A 20,035-nucleotide genomic window follows, 5' to 3' on the forward strand; every position below is an offset into this window, starting at 1 on the left:
CCAAACATGTTCAAGAAAGTTTTTGCATGTAAAGATTTCCAATGATATTTAATTACTAATTAGTCAGGGCTCTATGGGAAAGAAAACGATACTGAAAACACTGACCCATTTCAAGATGGCTGATACACTGCAAAAACATTTAAAAATATAGCCTCACATTTTCTATATAGAATTTGTAGAAATTTTATGTGCATCTTTAGCATTTGTCTGAACAATTTTATCAATTGATTTATTAATCTATAATAATAGGTTACAACTTAACAGAACTTTACAACAAGTAGGACTGAAGTAGATCCAGTGCCTTGAAAATGGGGGTAATTGTTGTTCATATCATTGCAATGAATTGAAGATAATATCCTAATTTATCCCTCAACTAGGATAATAATTGCTTTAACATCTAATAGATTCTTACTGAATTGGTCAAATGAGTTTCAACTATCTGAAATATTATAGTAATTATAATAATCTACATACAGCTCATGCTGCAGGACGTTACCAAAACTATATTTCAGTACTACTCACTGGTATCTTGTAATATTGATACTACCAAGTATCATATAAGTATTTAATAAACCATAAATAACATAAGCAGTAGGATATTCAGGATATCAGCTGAATTCTTGTTGATAATACTCTTTTACTCTTTCTTTACTCTTTTACTTGTTTTCAGTTATTTGACTGTGGCCATGCTGGAGCACTGCCTTTAGTTGAGCAAATCGATCCCATGACTTATTCTTTGTAAGCCTAGTACTTATTCTATCAGTCTCTTTTGCTGAACCACTAAGTTACAGGGAACATAAACACACCAGCATTGGTTGTCAAGCGATGTTGGGAGAACAAACACAGACACACAAACATACACATACATATATACGATGGGCTTCTTTCCGTTTCCATCTACCAAATCCACTCACAAGGCTTTGGTCAGCCTGAGGCTATAGTAGAAGACACTTGCCCAAGGCACCACACAGTGGGACTGAACCCAGAACCATGTGGTTGGTAAGCAAGCTACTTACCACACAGCCACTCCAGCATTTTAAGTTTTAAGAAATCCTAACAGTGACCCCATTGTAAATTCTAGCAAGTGTTTTTGACGCTCCCAGTGAATGTCTAATTACCTTGTACTATAGGTTCAATTCCTTGTACTATACCTTGTACTATAGGTTCAATGTCTAATTACCTTGTACTATAGGTTCAATTTATATGGCACCAGCACTGGTGTATTTTACATAGCACATTGCTGATGGGGTCACCAAATATCTTGCAAAATAAAAAAAAATTCTCCAACTGGGAGGGGTGAGTATCACTTATAGGCACATGACATTGTGCTGTTTGAGAGATGGAAGGTATAGATTGACAAAAGGCGGTGAGCTGGCAGAAATGTAAGCGCGCTGAGCGAAATGCTTAGTGGTATTTCGTGTGCCATTACGTTCTGAGTTCAAATTCCGCCGAGGTTGACTTTGCCTTTCATCCTTTTGGGGTCAATAAATAAAGTACCAGTTACGCACTGGGGTTGATGTAATCAACTTAATCCCTTTGTCTATCCTTGTTTGTCCCCTCTATGTCTAGCCCCTTGTGGGCAATAACAAAATATATTTTAAGGCGACGAACTGGCAGAAACGTTAGCATGCCGGGCGGAATGCTTAGCAGTATTTCGTCTGTCTTTACGTTCTGAGTTCAAATTCCACCGAGGTTCACTTTGCCTTTCATCCTTTCGGGTTGATTACATAAGTGCCAGTTTCACACTGGGGTCGATATAATCAACTTAATCCGTTTGTCTGTCCTTGTTTGACCTCTCTGTGTTTAGCCCCTTGTGGGTAGTAAAGAAATAGGTATAGATTGACATGGACAGGTGTCTTGCTGTAGATACATGGTTGCCCCAGTTGGAAAAGAAAGGAGAGTAAATGAGAGAGTAAGATAATGAGGGAGATAGCAAGAGAGTATATTATACGTTCAATTACATATATGAATATGTATGCATATATATATATATATATATATGAGAATCTAGAGGTACTCAAGAGATTTAAGCTTCGGCAGGTATAGAAGTAAATGTAAGGATAAGTAAATTAGACTGATCAATATATAAAATATATTAAATAGATTAAATACAATATATATATGTGTGTGTGAGTGTTTACATAAAAGGAATACATATGATAATATTTATGAGCATACCTAGCCATGAGCTGTCAACTCACACTTGTCCTTTATTCAAAATAGATACTGTCTTCTAGTCCTAGATTTAGAAGTTGATAAAGATATAAATGAATTAGAAATGCATTCTAACCCTATGACTCCACTATGCTCCATGCGATTCTTAGAAGTTGTAGTCTATTCTCAGCTACAATAGTGACAACATGAATTTTTTCCCCATCTTCTTGCTCTGTTAAAATATTCAAGAAAAATTATACAAATGTGTCCTACTTGTTAAAATTCCATTTATTTATTTGTGAAACTGAAGATGTAATAAGCAACAGGATATCAAGTAATAATGCAGTACAACAATTTCGAGCGGATCCGTTTAATTGAACAATGTAATCATTACATCAATTTAAATGCAGTGCCATCTTCAGATGCACAAATAAATAAATGGAATTTTAACAAGTAGGACAAATTTGTATAATTTTTATTAAATACTTTAACAGAGCAAGAAGATGGAAAAAAATCATGTTGTTGCTCTTGCAGCTAAGAATAGACTACAACTTCTAAGAATTGCATGGAGCATAGTGGAGTCACAGGGTTGTAATTCATTTCTAATTCACTTATCTCTTTATCAACTACTAAATCTAAGATTAGAAGACAGGCTATTTGGAATAAAGGACAAGAGTGAGTTGACAGCTCATGGCAAGGTATGGTCATAAATATTATCATATATATCCCTTTTACCCAGGAAGCAAATAAGACATTAGGAGTAGGCAGTTAGATAGCATGTATATCTTTCCAGTTATTCTATATGTAAATGCCTTGAACAGTCTTTACAGAAACCACTGAATAAGTAATTAAATACATGAAGGGATATTAAGCTGATTCTAAGTAATCTTCCTTTTTAATGTTTATAATTGATATATTTACACCTTTTACCTATTTTGGTTATGATGCCATTTTTGAAATTATTAAATTTTATTTTTATACAACATAACAGATCGAGATCTCTGGAGTTGTGCTGTGACTACTAAGACCTGGGATGCTTCCGGCACCAGTTCCGCATAGCCCCTGCCCATTCAAAGTACCTTGGATCCCGGAACATCTCGCTGTGCTTGAGGAGACCTGTTGAGTCAAGTGCATGTACATGAACATTGAACCAAATATCAATGGAAACAGTAGTTGTGATACCTGTGCCGGTGGCACATAAAAAGCACCATCCGAACGTGGCCGTTGCCAGTGCCGCCTCGACTGGCTTCTGTGCCGGTGGCACATAAAAAGCACCATCCGAACGTGGCCTATGCCAGCACCGCCTCGACTGGCTTCTGTGCCGGTGGCACATAAAAAGCACCAACCAATCGTGGCCGATGCCAGACCCCTCTGGCACCTGTGCAGGTGGCACGTAAAAAGCACCCACTACACTCGCGGAGTGGTTGGCGTTAGGAAGGGCATCCAGCTGTAGAAACACTGCCAGATCAGACTGGAGCCTGAAGCAGCCCCTGGCTCCCCAGACCCCGGTCAAACCGTCCAACTCGTGCTAGCGCGGAAAACGAACGTTAAACGATGATGATGATGATGATAACAATATGTAAAGATTGCATTGTTCAATTAAATGTAGCCACTTGAAACAGTCGTACTGCTTTACTACTTGATATCCTGTTACTCATTTTGATTTTATTCACCTTACTTCGAGCAAAAGCTGTGTACTATTGTTGAGATCAGTTGCCAAACAGATGAGGATGTCTCTTCAAATATTGGGGAAAAGGAGAATCTCTATTTAGAACCAATGAGAAACATTCAGCTTTTATATTCAGGATATTTATCTTAATTTGTTCCTATTAATATAGGTGCACTGGGCTATGTAACAAAAGATTTATGTAAAAATCCTAAAACTGTTTAGCTTCTCTGAAACAGAACAGACATTACTGATATGCATCTTCCAAATACAGTCAATGATGGGAACAGAGAAATTTTGTAAAATAATTCAAGGATACTACATTTCAAGTTCCTGGGTGAATATAGGCATGCAAGAACATAAACATGTGGAGTACATATACACTCACATGCATAAACAGTAATGAAATATGCATGCTTATGTTCAAGCATATATACAGATAGACATAAATGGATATAAACAGACACTCATTCACTCACACAAATATGCACACATCATCATCATCATTGTTTAACATCCGCATTCCATGCTAGCATGGGTTGGATGATTTGACTGAGAACTGGCGAACCAGATGGCTGCACCAGGCTCCAATCTGATCTGGCAGAGTTTTTACAGCTGGATGCCCTTCCTAACGCCAACCACTCCAAGAGTGTAGTGGGTGCTTTTATGTGCTACCGGCACGAGGGCCAGTCAGGCGGTACTGACAACGGCCACACTCAAATGGTGCTTTTTATGTGCCACCTGCACAGGTATGCATAAGTGGGCTGGTTATACCCCTGGCATAGGCCACAACATTATGGTCTCACTTGGCTTGCCTGGCCTTCTCAAGCGCAGTATATTTCCAAAGGCCTCGGTCACTAGTCATTGCCTTGGTGAGGCCTAATTTTCAAAGGTCGTGCTTCACCACTTCATCCCAGGTCTTCCTGGGTCTACTTCTACCACAGGTTCTCTCAACTGCTAGGGTGTGACACTTTTTGACACAGCTATCTTCATCCATTTTCGCCACATGACCATACCAGCACAGTCATCTCTCTTGCACAATACATCTGATGCTTCTTAGGTCCAACTTTTCTCTCAAGGTACTTACACTCTGTCGAGTATGAACACTTACATTACACATCCATCGGAGCATACTGGTTTCAATACATGCAAAAGGATTCTTTCAGTTTCCATTTTCCAAATTCACTCACAAGATTTTAATCAAACCAGGGCTACAGGGACAGATACCTCCTAAATGTGTCCTGAAATGGAATTGAACCTGGATAGGAAAATATGATAGGAAAATGGACTTCATCATATAGTCATAATTAGAAAATTACTGACCAGGGTCTCTACATGAATACTTGTTCTGAAATTCTCAAAACAAAATTGAGGAATAAAGCAGAATTCCTTTTCTGTGGAATTGTTTGAACAATGAATCACCTGCTAGTTTACCTATTATTGGAATCCCGTGCTGAGGGCACGTAACAAACACCATCCGAGCGTGGCCGTCCGCCAGCCTCGTCTGGCACCTGTGTCGGTGACACATAAGAAAACACCATCCGAGCGTGGCCGTCAGCCAGCCTCGTCTGGCACCTGTGTCAGTGGCACATAAAATCACCCACTACACTCTCAGAGTGATTGGCGTTAGGAAGGGCATCCAGCTGTAGAAACACTGCCAGATCTGACTGGCCTGGTGCAGCCTTCGGGCTTGCCAGACCCCAGTTGAACCGTCCAACCCATGCTAGCATGGAAAGCGGACGTTAAACGATGATGATCTGTTCTATAAATGACTTAAGAAATAATACAAAGGATGCTAAGAAAAATGTAAAAAGAGGTGGTAAGATTTGATATAAGCACCAAATAATGATAGAAGAAACAGTACACGTAGCAAGTAAAAGAAATATGAAGAACAAAAGGCCCTAACACATTTTCAAGATATACAAACTACAGTAGCTAAACTCAGGAATGTAAGCTAATTAGTATATTTCACAGCATCCTATCTATAGCTTGTATTATATTACACTGTGGTTCCTATGCACAGTAAGTACTACGGCACTAAAAGTTGAATGTCATGGGAATAGACATAAGGAAATGCTAGTGACACCATATACATTGTCAGCTCTTTGGTTAGTTGCCTGACAATCAATTTCCCTAGCCACCTGTACCACATTATCATACACCCATCAAAGCTCTAATATTTTAACATAAGGAATATATTTATTCTTGCAATATTAAAAAAAAATGCATTATTTAATTAAATACCTGTTAGGGATAAAAAGAAAATATACAATATCATATAAGATAGAATGTGCGAGCATTTGATATCAAATATGTTATCATTTAACAACAAAAAATATAATGGACTTTTTAATGGAGTATAATGCAACAATCACAAATTTAAAGTTTTATATAAAATCACCAGAGAATCTGTGTCATTAAGATCTATAGATATTTCCTTATCAGGTGTTTTAAAATGGCTTTCAATTATTTTAGACAAATTTTTCATGTGATTATAAAAGTTGAAGTTTTACTGGAAGTTTTTTCTTCATTTAGGTTATTGATATTATTGCTTTCTTTCAGTTGAAATGGGGTGAATGTGCACATTGATAAGAAAAGGTTGACTGCCATAAACTATTTTTCTAGATTTTAAAAAATTTTCTGAATTATCATTCTGTTTACAAGTTTATATTTTTTGAACCAAGCTGAGTTGTAAACATAAAATAAATGCATACATATACACACGGTGTATATGTACTGTACATACATATACATACTGTACATACATATACATACTGTACACACATATACATACTGTACATACATATACATACTGTACATACATATATATGTATTTGTATGTGGTGTATATGTTTGTACATACTGTACATACATATACAAATGGTGTCTGCTTCATCTTCACAGCCGATTGTCATTTTCTTGTGCTTCTTTGTTGTCAGTGACGTTTCTGACTTTCCACCCATGACCTCTCAGATGATTATTCAGTCCTGTGGCAGTCCTGCATTGTTTGAAACATAGGAGATAGCTGAAAGTTGTAACTTACTGAACATGTCACCACTCTTTCATTACCACACAACTTTCAGTAGATGGAATGACAAATAAGGTCACCATAAAGAGACATCTACACATCATTGAGGGCCAATAAGAAGTATACTGTGACAACAGCTAAGGGGTCACTCACTCGTAGTGGTTTTACTGTATGCTCTGTACCAACCGAGGGCATTTCTGCATCCCCATGCTCAGAGGGACTGTCATCACATATGCTAATTAATCCATAACTAAATCTTTGACAGGTGCTACCACTCTGGGTCAGAATAGCCCTGAGAACAACAGTGGTCAAGAGGTGGTTCCACAATTTTCAAGACCCTGAAACTCCCCCTGAACCAGAGCCCTACACACACACACACACATACATAATTGAAACCAGAAATACTCACTATCTGATGACATTCCATATGAACATAAAAGTGCAAAGCTCACATATCTTAGCTAAGATCTGGAAGAGAAACACCCTACATACCATAAAATGCTTATCCATTGTTATGTTTCCTGTAAACAAGTAAAAGACAACAATTTTAACATGAAGTGTAGCCTCCTCTAGACATGTGACATGACATCACATCTCAAACACTATGCTTTTGCTATCCAAAAGCAGGAGATCGCTATTCAATATTTTATGAATAAATAAGACAGCAGAGCCCTTAAAATTCAAAGAATCACTCATAAGTGTTGATTATGTTCGTCTTCTGGGGAGGACACAACATATTTTATTAGTAGATGTTCAAAAATATCTGTTTTTTTACTACCCACAAGGGGCTAAACACAGAGAGGACAAACAAGGATAGACAAACGGATTAAGTCGATTATATCGACCCCAGTGCATAACTGGTACTTACTTTGTCGACCCCGAAGGGATGAAAAGCAAAGTCGACCTCAGCGGAATTTGAACTCAGAACGTAACGGCAGACGAAATACAGCTACGCATTTCACCCGGCGTGCTAACATTTCAGCCAGCTCAAAAATATCATTAAAGAGCTATATTCTACTGCCACATGATGTTCTTGCTGAAACAAAATATAGTACCATCCAATCACACTAATAATTATTGGTGCAGTTCAGTTATGCTTGTAAGTGTCTAAGTTACAATCTGAGAAAGGTAAGATTTTCAATCAAAGCTAAATAGGACAGCTAACATAAACATACAGATATAATCCATAACTGAAATAGTAATTATGTGCAAGATTTTCTGAAAGGTGTATATGCAACAATTATTATTGTTGTTATCCCAACTCCCATGTGAGAATTTTTATATCTTTGTTAGAAACTGGCTCTCTCAATCTGGAATGAATACCTAAAAGCAAAAATAAAAACAAGGTGTGTGGTAAGTAGCTTGCTTACCAACCACATGGTACCAGGTTCAGTCCCACGGCATGGCACCTTGGGTAAGTGTCTTCTACTATAGTCTCGGGCCGACCAAAGCCTTATGAGTGGATTTGGTAGACAGAAACTGTAAGAAGCCCGTCGTATATATGTATATATATATATGTGTGTGTATATATGTGTGTGTGTTTATGTGTGTCTGTGTTTGTCCCACCAACATCACTTGACAACTGATGCTGGTGTGTTTACGTCCCCGTAATTTAGCGTTTCAGCAAATGAGACCGATAGAATAAGTACTAGGCTTACAAAGAATAAGCTCTGGGGTTGATTTGCTTGACTAAAGGCGGTGCTCCAGCATGGCCACATTCACATGACTGAAACAAGTAAAAGAGTAAAAGAGAGTATACATAATACAGATGTAATTATTTACACACACACACAAACACAAACACATCCGTACAGAGTATCCTACTGTGTGATATTGTGGGCTCTGAAGAAGCTTGGAAGTAAATGAGTGCCTTGTAGAAGCTACACAATCCATGTAAGATGAAAGTTAACCATGAGTATAGTGATGAATTTAGTGTACAGGTAAGTGTACATCATGAGTAAATATCTCCTACCAGAATTAAAGGCCATGTGTGTATAATATGGTTAGGCATTGTTCCTGTTCTTGAGGGCATGGACATTCTAGCTGAACATCACTATCTGGCCCTTGGTTGAGAGCAGAAGCATTCTCTTAATTACAAGTATTTAGAATGCATCTTTAGTTTCAAAATAACTTCTTCCTTTAGCTTCCATTAGCTTCAAAGGCCCCACGAAAGGGTCATGCTGTTGCCATTTCATTTCTGAAAACTTCATAACAGAGCTGGCACTTGCAATCAAGTATGACTTGGTAGTATATACCAAGCTTTCTCTCATTGTTTCAGATGCCTATAGGTATAGGAACCTTTTGTTTCCCCCAGGCCCTGAGCCAGCAGAATACTGAGGATGTAACAGGTAGCAGGAGAGAGAAGATATTAGCATTTAGCTGGTACTCATTTTCAGCTATGTAGACTGGTTCAATGATAAATGAAGTGACTTGCTCAAGAACATAAAGCACTATCCAGTCTAGGAACTGAATCCATGGCCTAATGACTACAAGCTCAGTGTCTCTAACCACTGCCACAGACTTTGATGTAACTACTAAAAGTATGTCAACATAGACAGTGAACATAGAACGATGATGATGACGATGACAATGATGATGATGATGACGATGACAACAACAACTAATACATATCTGAAATAAGAAGAGAATCTCTATCAAATCGCTTGACCTACTAGATGTAGTAGCTAAATCTCTTTTAAATTATAAAATAAAAATAAATGCGCCCTTTTAAAGCCAAGCCAGGCTCATGGGCCTGGTTTCTCAGTTTCAAGGCGTATGTGTTCCCCAGCTGGATGGGACACTAGTCCATCGCAGTGTTACTCATTTTTGCCAGCTGAGTGGACTGGAGTAATGTGAAATGAAGTGTTTTGCTCAAGAACACAATGCTTTGCTCGGTCCAGGAATCGAAACCACAATCTTACGATCATGATGCTGACACCTTAACCACTAAGCCATGCATCTCCACCTTTTAAATTATGCCCAAACATTTTTTTAAAAGATGTCTAACACTGCCTTAGACAACGTAATATTATATTCATACTACCTAAAAAAATGTTGTAGTCGGAAATTCTTTTGGTCATAGGCTTGCATAGTCAAAGCAGAGCTGGGGGGGGGGGGCTAAAGAGCAACAGCAACAAAAGCAATAGCAACAACCAGCCACTCAACTATGATGTCAAATATTACCTCTGTCATGGTGGAAAAGTTGCACCGGGAAAATGAATTTTCAGCTTTATTTAGAGACAGGATGTAATGCTAATTGTAGCAGCTTAAACTCATTAACCTTGTTTCAACAGAAGTCTGGCACACAGACTACTCAACCAGTACATCACTCATAGTAAATAAACTAATCAAGTTAGTATTCATATTTGAATTCACATGGCTAATGTCAGTGAAATTAACATGGCATTGTGCTGCATTGAAATAATTCATATATTGATTTCATATACATACCCTGCAAAATATTAGCATACAGTTCGTATTTTGTAGATGAGGTGTATAATTGAGTGAGTTGACTTGCAGCTTTCCTTGATTAATTGGGGTAATTGTAATGACACCGCAGAGATGGAGATTTTAATCAGCCCGAGCATCACTTGAACTCAGGACAATGCCATGTCAGTATAGATTCAGCAAGGCTTTTAGTCTTGTGATTTTACTGCCTGTGGTAAGAAGCTTGCTTCCAAACCACATGGTTCTGGGTTCAATCCCATTGCATGGTACCTTGGGCAAGTGTCTTCTACTATAGCGTTGGGTGAAACCAAAACCTTGTGAGAGGATATATATATATATATATAGGGAGAGTTTATGAAAAAAAACAAAAGACTAAGCCAGGTGGTGTGCAAAACAAACAAATGTATTAGTATAATGCTCAGGAATAGAAAAAGTCTTTTACGTATTGAGCCTACACTCTTTTACAGAAAGGGACACAGAAAAAACAAGGAGAGAAAAAAATGTATGTAGTGGCTAACAATCTATATATATATATATTTGTGTGTGTGTATCTGTGTTTGTACCCCCTCCCACCATTACTTGACAACCGATGCTGGTGTGTTAATGTCCCTGAAAATTAATGGTTCAGAAAAAGAGACCGTTAGAATAAGTACTAGGTTTACAAAGAATAAATCCTAGGGTTGATTTGTTTGACTAAAGGTGGTGCTCCAGTATGGCTGCAGTTGAATGACTGAAACAAATAAAGAATAAAAGAAAATGATTAATTGTTTTTGATGTAGTATAAGGCACCTCATATAGTAGAAAGTTGTAACAGAAATAATCAGCCCAAGTATATTTCCATTAGTAGATAAACTAATAATCCTTTCTAGTGGAAGCACAAGGTCTCAAAATTAGGGGTAAGTATTAAGTCGATTACGTCGATCCCAGTGTATAACTGGTACTTATTTAATCAACCCCAAAAGGATGAAAGGCAAAGTCAACCCTGGAGGAATTTGAACTCAGAAAATTCTTAGAAAAACAAAAGACGAAGGCAGGTGTATGGACAACAAGCAGGTGTATTAGTTGATATTTATATATATATGTATATATATATATATATATTATATATATATATATATATATATATATATATATATATATATGTATATGTATATATATATATATATATGGTATATATATATATCCATATATATATATATATATAATATATATATATATATATATATATATATATTATATATATATAATATATATATATATATATATATATATGTATGTATGTATGGATATATGTATTATATAAGAGGACAAATCTGTTATAGCATATATAATCATATCTATAAAAGGGAGAATGTGTGTGCGTGTGTGTGTTCGTGTGTGTACGTGATTGTAATTTATGTACGTCCACAAATTAGCACGCATGTTGCTCAAATTTTAGGAGGACATTTGTCAACATCCTATCTGGGGTTTGTCAACTTATTTTTACCGCGAGGCACCTGTGGGTAGCGTAAATATCTATTTTCAGACATAGCTTTTAGACACAAAAAATATTAGCCTTAGCTTTTTTGCCAGCATCTAACAAAAAAAAAATAAGATAAAGAAAAGTGGAAGAAGGTGGAAGAGAGTTTCACGGGAAAGACAAAGTGAGAGAGGGAGAGAGAGAGAGAGAAAGTTATGACGTTCATAAAAAATAATATGTAAAATGTTTTGTATTTTGTTTTTGAAAGACACTATATTTTATAATCATAGTATATATACTTTCTCACACAACAATTACAATATATTTATTTTAAATATAAATATATTGTAATTGTTATATAATATGCTATAATATAAATATATATTTATATTATATTATATATATATAATATATATAATATATATATATATATAATATATATATATATATTATATATATATATAATATAATATAACTAATTTCAACGGATTTCGCCCAAATTTGACGTCTATATTACTTAGTTTGGTTTGAAATAAAGAACTTGATTAGCTTAATAATCGTAACTTAATCCCGGGCAAGGCCGGGTTATACTGCTAGTATAATATATACATGCTATAACAGAACTCTGACATGGATCCTTAGATCCAGCCTTAGCTGTGATCTTGGAACCTATCAGTCAACCATCTATTTCACTTACCCAGTATGCCTATTCATTTAGATCACAAGTGAACTAAACCCCTCATATTTTATATATGTATGTGTGTGTGTGCGTGTGTGTGCATTTGCCTGTATGTGTGCATGTGCGTATGTGTGTGCTGTGTGTGTGTGAAATAATGTGATCTAGTAGTTAGCTGTGTTGCACTCACAATCATAAAATCATATTTTTGGTTCCCAGGTCAGCTGTACATTGTGTTCTTGAGGAAGACACTCCATTTCAGATTGATCCAGTCCACTCAGCTACAAGTGGGTAACCCTGTGACACCTTAGCCTAGAGTGTAATCAGGCAGTATGTTGGCTTACCTGCCTTTCCGGTGGCATTTCATCATTCAAAACCTAAAGCAATGCAAACCATATTGTGACCAGCTATGTATAAAATTTGATAGTCTAGCCAATCACATGATCACATGATCACATGATCTGTATATATGTATGTGTGCGTGTGTGTGTGTATGTGCGCATGCTTGTGTGTGTGTGTCTGTGCATGTGCATGTGTGTGTGTGTGTGTGTGTGTGTGTGTGTGTGTGTGTGTGTGTGTGATGTATATAGACAGTTTTACGTTATTTTTCTCTTGAAGAGTCTTCTCTCTCTGAACTCGCAACTTTTGTCTCCTTTTTACTTCTATAGTTCATATTTTCATTGTTACGTTTTTCTATTTTTCCTGCCCCTTTTCATGCCTCCCTAATTTTCTTCTCTCACAGAACAACCTTTTGTACCATTCTTGCATTTCTAATTATTTTTTCCTCGATATTTCTTTCATTCTCTCTAAATTCCTTTCTCCCCTTCAATTCACAACTTTTCTTTCTCTTCCATTCCTTTGTTCATGCCTTCCTTCCATACTAACATGTCTCACACCAATATACTTGCATACATCTCAATCACAAACTCCACATTTCCTTTACCCCCACCCTGCTTTTTCCCTCACATTTATGTTCTTTTCTCTAACTCCAATGGTTTCCTCACTCATGCACACCCAAATCAATACCTCACTCCCCTTACAAACCCATGCTCCTATAGTTAACCACTAGCACTCCTCTACGTTTATACACACACACAACTTCCTCCTTATCCTCATCACAAAACATGGATGTGCATATCCTTGGTCTAATCACTAAGTCTCCGGACTGTTGCCATAGTAACGAAGCTAAAGCACAGCATGAAGTCACTTGGCATAGATTGACCTTAAACTCTGCTGTGCATGCGCACTAAGTTTTAACCTTTTACCCAATTTCCACTGCTTACAGCAGTACTTGGAAGGAGGGTGTGTAGTGTGTGATCATCGCATTGACCATGACAGAGAAAGTTGAGCAGGGAATCTTCATCAAATTTTGTCAAAAAATCTTGACAAACCTGCTCAGAGGCTTTACACAAAATTTTCAAAAAGTTATCATCGTTCTTGACATAATCAAGGAGATTTTATGCAACTGAAGTGGAGTTTTCAAATTGAAACTCCACTAGAGTGGACGAAAGCGCTAATATATGATATATGATTTATAAAAACATATAACATACTAATAAATAGCTGTAAATAAAAAACCATCCAGATTTCTGAGTACCTCATTTCTTCTAATATATATATATATATATATATTGTTATGTATAGGAAGAGTCATACTGCCTTAATATCTAACACACACACTTATTCAATTTCCACTTATTTATTATTTATATTTTTTCCTTTCCAAAATTTTTGCTGCTTTTGCAACCATGTCAATGGATGTTGACTCTATATATATCTTCATCCTTATAATCAAGCAATGTCTTACTGAACAAGGCATATAATTACCCAGGATTTTGTTGGTAGTTTGATGCTGTATTTTACATATAGGTAAATTCTAACAACTCTACAGACTGACCAGATATATGTCATGACCAATAAATTAATTGCTCTCTGATATATAAATATATAACCACACTATTACATATACAGTGGTGTTTTTTCTGATTTGTGGATAACTAAATAATCTTTATATATAAAAGAGAAGTTGTGTGTCTGTCTTCTACGATTTAGATTCCTAACAGCTCCCACATTTTGCGGTGCAGTTTAACCAAAAGTGGGTATCTTATAGTTGTGATTCATATTGAGCTCTTCTGGGTATTAGCGCGCGTCTACGATGAGTCTACGATTTTTAAAAAAATTTACCATCATTTTTTTCCATTTTAATGCAATTTTTCGCTATTATATAAGGGAAGTAACTCTCTAAAAATGTCTACGATGCGTCAACGATTTAAAAAAAATTTACCATCATTTTTTTCCCATTTTTAATGCATTTTTTTGTTATTTTTTGGCTATAACTCTCTAAAAATGCTTATATAGTTATTTCCCTTACAAACCCGAGCAACGCCGGGCGATACTGCTAGTAGATATAAATTCATATGCACTGCTGCACAGGAATAACATTAAAATCTATGTTTCTGTATCTGCTGGTGGCCAAATCTCTGTGATAGCCATAATGTTTATATATATAAAGCAACACGATTTATTTCTAATAGATTACTCCATTAATAATGCAAATAATTAAGCAAATTATAATGGTATATATATATATATATATATATATATATATATATACAGAAATATAGTATGGAAGGAGGGTGTTAAACGATGATGATGATGATGATGATATATATACAGGGCCCAAAAGTCATCCAACAGTAAATCAAATTTCCATAAGTACTTAATATTCAGTTTTATTTATTCATTCTAATTCTGAATGTTTAAATAATAGAATGCTGTGAGTTAAAATCACCGTTTCTTTTTTCAATACTAGTCTATTTATTAGTGAAGTTTTACATAAAATAATTTTCTGTTTAGTCTTGGAAGTAGAAAGTTTTGATTTACTATCGGGTTACTTTTGGCCAACCCTGTATATACATAATATATATATATAATATATATATATATATATATATATATATATATAATATATATATATATATATATATATACATATATATATATACATATATATATATATATATATATATATATATATATAATATATATATATAACATATATATATATACATATAGATATATATACATAGATATATATACATACATAATTTTAAATTAATAATACAAGGGTAAAATTTATCAATTATATTAATTAATTAATAAATCAATTAATTAATAATTTTACCAAGTAAATCGGTACGTTAAAATAACCTTTATAGGTAAAATTATACAAATATTTTATAATTATAATTAGGGTTCAGCTAATTGCTTCACAACGTACTGAATTTAGAAATAGGAGTTAAAAATTCCTTTTCTACTACTGTACGAATCTCCATGATAGTAACATACTTTTCATACACACACGCACGTGCACACGTGTGTGTGTGTGTATAGGCATGCAGGTATGCACATATATAGACGTGTATGTGTGTGTGTGTGTGTGTGCGCATGCATACAGGTATGTGCGTACATAGACGTGTTTTACTGTTATTGCTTATTATTTATACATATTTTGCACCTAGGCCTCTGTTTTCTTATGCATGTGCATATATAGACGTGTGTATGAACCTTTTTGTGTCCGTGCATGTGTGTGTGTGAGCATGTATGCAGGTATGTATATATTTTTGGGTGAATGTGTGGGTGAGCAAGTGTGTGTTTCAGGTGAGGGTAAATGAGTATATACATATAGGCGCATGAACATAGGTGTGCGGGCACGAATGTGTAGGTATAAACATGTGCGCTTACGCGAATACTATGAACTTTTTTACTACCTCACCTTTATTCCCTCCCCTCACTTAGCGGTCATTCTAATATCTCTTTTATCTTAATAGAGGTCAATCACACAGTAATTTCCCTTTGTTTAACGGTCATTTTCATTGCATTTTTCCGATGGCTGGAAAACTGAAGAGATAGTGGCATGGGTTTTCACCCCTACATCCAAAACTGAGAGTTTTATCATGGCTACCAAATAATTGTCACATATTATATTTACAGATACATACATTCATATATATATATATATATATATATATATATACTGGAGTAAACACATAAATGTGAAACAAGGTGGAAAAAAGAGTACTCTAATACCAGTGGTAGAGTAATATGCTTTATTCAAAAGCAGCAGAGAATTCAACAAAACCTGTTGCTCTGAGTTTCACATTCCCATTCGTCGGACACGACGAACGGGAACGTGAAACTCAGAGTAAGAGGTTTTGTTGAATTTTCTGCTGCTTTTGAATAAAGTATATATATATATGTGTATATACTCATTCATTTGTTTTTACATCCATTTTATCTTACTTGCATGGATATGCAAGTTTATAGAGAATATGGAAGGGGAGAATTGTTTTAATTTCAGTTGTTTAGTCTGAGGCTGCAATGTCTGCAATTCATTTTAGAGTTTACATTCTTGTGGCAAATTGGAAAAAAGTTATTCCAATATTTGTAACCTGACCTGAATGCTTGCAATAGAGAGAACTCAGATAAAAGTACCCTGAGCTACCAGGTTAAGATGCTAAGCGGGGGATTAAGTCTAAGCCCCAAGAACAGGAACAATCCCTCAAGCAGGATTCCACATACTATCCATCTAACAGATTTTGAGGAAGACACGTTTGTAAACCTGGGGCTATGGAACTTTCCGAAACTGCCATGCAGCAAGATCAAACCTCAAACTTACTTAAGTTGCAAAGCAATCTTGTTAACTTCAAAATCCATATCTGCTGCGAGCTAAAAACCACAAGTTTATGTATGAAGATATTTTTCAAGGCTAAGTGTGCCTCTGAGTTATACTGAAGAAGAAAAAAAATAGTTTCTATGAAAAAGTGTACTTGTAATTTCAATGTACCAAAAGTTTTTGTTCATATTCCTATTGCCATCAGTGGCTTCATCATTCCGCATAAGCTACAGAAAAAGATTTTGTCTCAACAGTATTTGTGTAGAAGAACAGTTGGCAGGCATTATGATTTGAAGACACAGCAAGATTGCCAACAGCTATATCACAAGAATTCATTCAAAATACACATACATGCATACTTGTATACACTCATACACTTAACAGTGATGATTCAATGAAACTTTATAATTATTGCAAAAATTTATTGATTTTAATGAAGAATATTAGAAGTATTGTTCTGTTGTTTCTCAAGAATTTTAATCACCTATATAATTTAAACGTCTAGACTTAGACTGTTCAGAGTGTGATTTTCTTTGTTTTATTTACTTGTTCTACTTTTATTTATTTTTACTCATTTTTAATCTTTTACCAGCTTCTTGGTTTTAATTCTTTGGTTTTGGCTGTCAGTTCAAAGTATTTGGAAATTATGTTTATTTATTTAATATAGAAACTTAAACATTATCTATCTCTGATAGATATAGATAAATAAAGTGAGAAAATGATAGAGAGATCACACAAAAGTAAGGAATAGAAAGACGAGTTGGCATTGGAAACAAATAAAGAAGCATTCATTCATATTTATATTCCAAAGTATATAATTTATATTTCCCATTAGAACCATTGATTTCAGTTTTTTTACAAGAAACCAAGTCAACTTCTATAGCAGTAGGACAAGATTGCTCAATTTGAAACTAATCTATTTCCAGTATCTTTTTTAGACTCTTGAAGAGATTAACCACAGGGTCTATTTTAACAAAGATTTGAACTCAGAATGTCAACGAAAGGAAATAAATTTGTGTAAAATAAATTCCAGAAATCTACAATTTTCCCCAACACATTATTTCTCATTTTCAGTAAAATTATTGAATTTTAGCAAGGCTTTATGCCAGGGAATAGAAAAGAAGGCATAAATGTATGGAATACAGGGTTGACTGTGTGATTAAGAAGTTTGATTCACAACTACGTGGCTTTAAGTTCAATCCTTCAGTACTACGTCTTATTCTATGTGTCTTCTATGATAGCTTCAGATCAACCAAATCCTTGTAAGAGAAATTTGCCTGATAGAAATCCCGTGGAAGATCTGGGCAGTAGATATACTCAATCACATGCTTTAACACCATTACCTGGTTGTTGGTTACCTTTCAAAGACTCCATTGAGTTGCATACATATGAATGCAGTTTCAAGTCAGATGTATTTTGTGTAATTACTAACTGTTTACAAGGTACATCAGTTAGTCTTCCCAAAAGGTATTGCATCTAAATCTGTAATAAAGAGCCTGCTTCAATTTTCAAATTAATAAATCCTATCATAAAAGCAGTGTGTTTGATTTCTAAACTCATCATTTTCATGCTATACCGATAATCCCTTGAATGGGATCTCTGATGTATTTCCTAATTTGTTTTTGCCTTGTTCACCTCTTTTGATCGACATTATCATTACTAACATATTATTCAAATTTATCCCTTATCTCCCTGTTATTCTCATTATAGCTTTATTCATAGGCTTTAAATTAGAACAGTCTGACCAATCCTCTCTTCCTGCTTATATCATCTCAGATGTCAGAGTTAAAAATATGAAAGCAGAAACAAATTAAAAATGAAATAATTCTAAATCTCATTCAGCTGTCAAATTCTTTCAATCAATAAATTTCTTGAAGATGCCTATCCCATGTTGAATTGGGAAATAAAAGGGAAACAAGTAATCTTGATAGGAGAGAGAGAGAGAGAGAGAGCAATAATCAGGCTTCATATAAAAAGTACTGAGTCAATTGACCAAATGTGTAATCCAAAATGCATTCAAGGATGGGATGGTTAAGGCTGGAATAGTCTGATCATGTGTCTGACCAGTGAAGGCTGTTCTGTAACTAAACAACAACAACAATAACCAACTATTGCTAATAGATTAAATTGACTGAGTATGACACTGATTATCAAATGCATTGTTGTTGAAACAGAATGGTTGAATGGATGTGTTATTTAATTGTCAGGTTCAGGAATTTGAACTGAAATCCACAGAGCGTATTCATTGTTCAGACCCAGTCCAGGTTTCACTGAAAGGAGGTTTGATCAGATGTACGGCACCTGGAAAATCTTGTCATTGTTAAAGCAATAACGATGTGATTTGAGAGATATGTGGCTAATATTTCTAGTAAGTCAAATAACCACATAAAGGGATGATTTGTATGATTGGTAAATTTAGTACAGTTTAAAATATTGAATATCACAGCATGTATAAATAAACATGTTTTGTTTATTAATTTAAACTGAATTCTTTAACTACATCATCTGAAAACCCTGAATAAATAATGCAAATACATAAAATTGGAGAAAGAAATACAACAGATAACCACATTTTATACTTGTTATTTTGCGTTCTACATTCCACTGGTCCTAAGAAGTCAAAAGAAATAGATTACTATTTTTTGTTTACAAGAAAATCTAAACAAAGACAATCATATCTATCTATCTATCTATCTATCTATCTATCTATCTATCTATCTATCTATCTATCTATCTATCTATCTATCTATCTATCTATCTATCTATCTACCTATCTGTCTATCTATCTATATATATATATACTTTTCTACCTATCTATATACATGTGTGTGTATATATGTATATATACTTATACACACACATACATAAACATATATGTGTGTGTATACATGTGTGTGTGTATGCATGTATATATATGTGTGTGTGTGTAT

This window comes from Octopus sinensis, linkage group LG4 (genome assembly GCF_006345805.1).
Source record: "Octopus sinensis linkage group LG4, ASM634580v1, whole genome shotgun sequence".
Classification (NCBI taxonomy): Eukaryota; Metazoa; Mollusca; class Cephalopoda; order Octopoda; family Octopodidae; genus Octopus; species Octopus sinensis.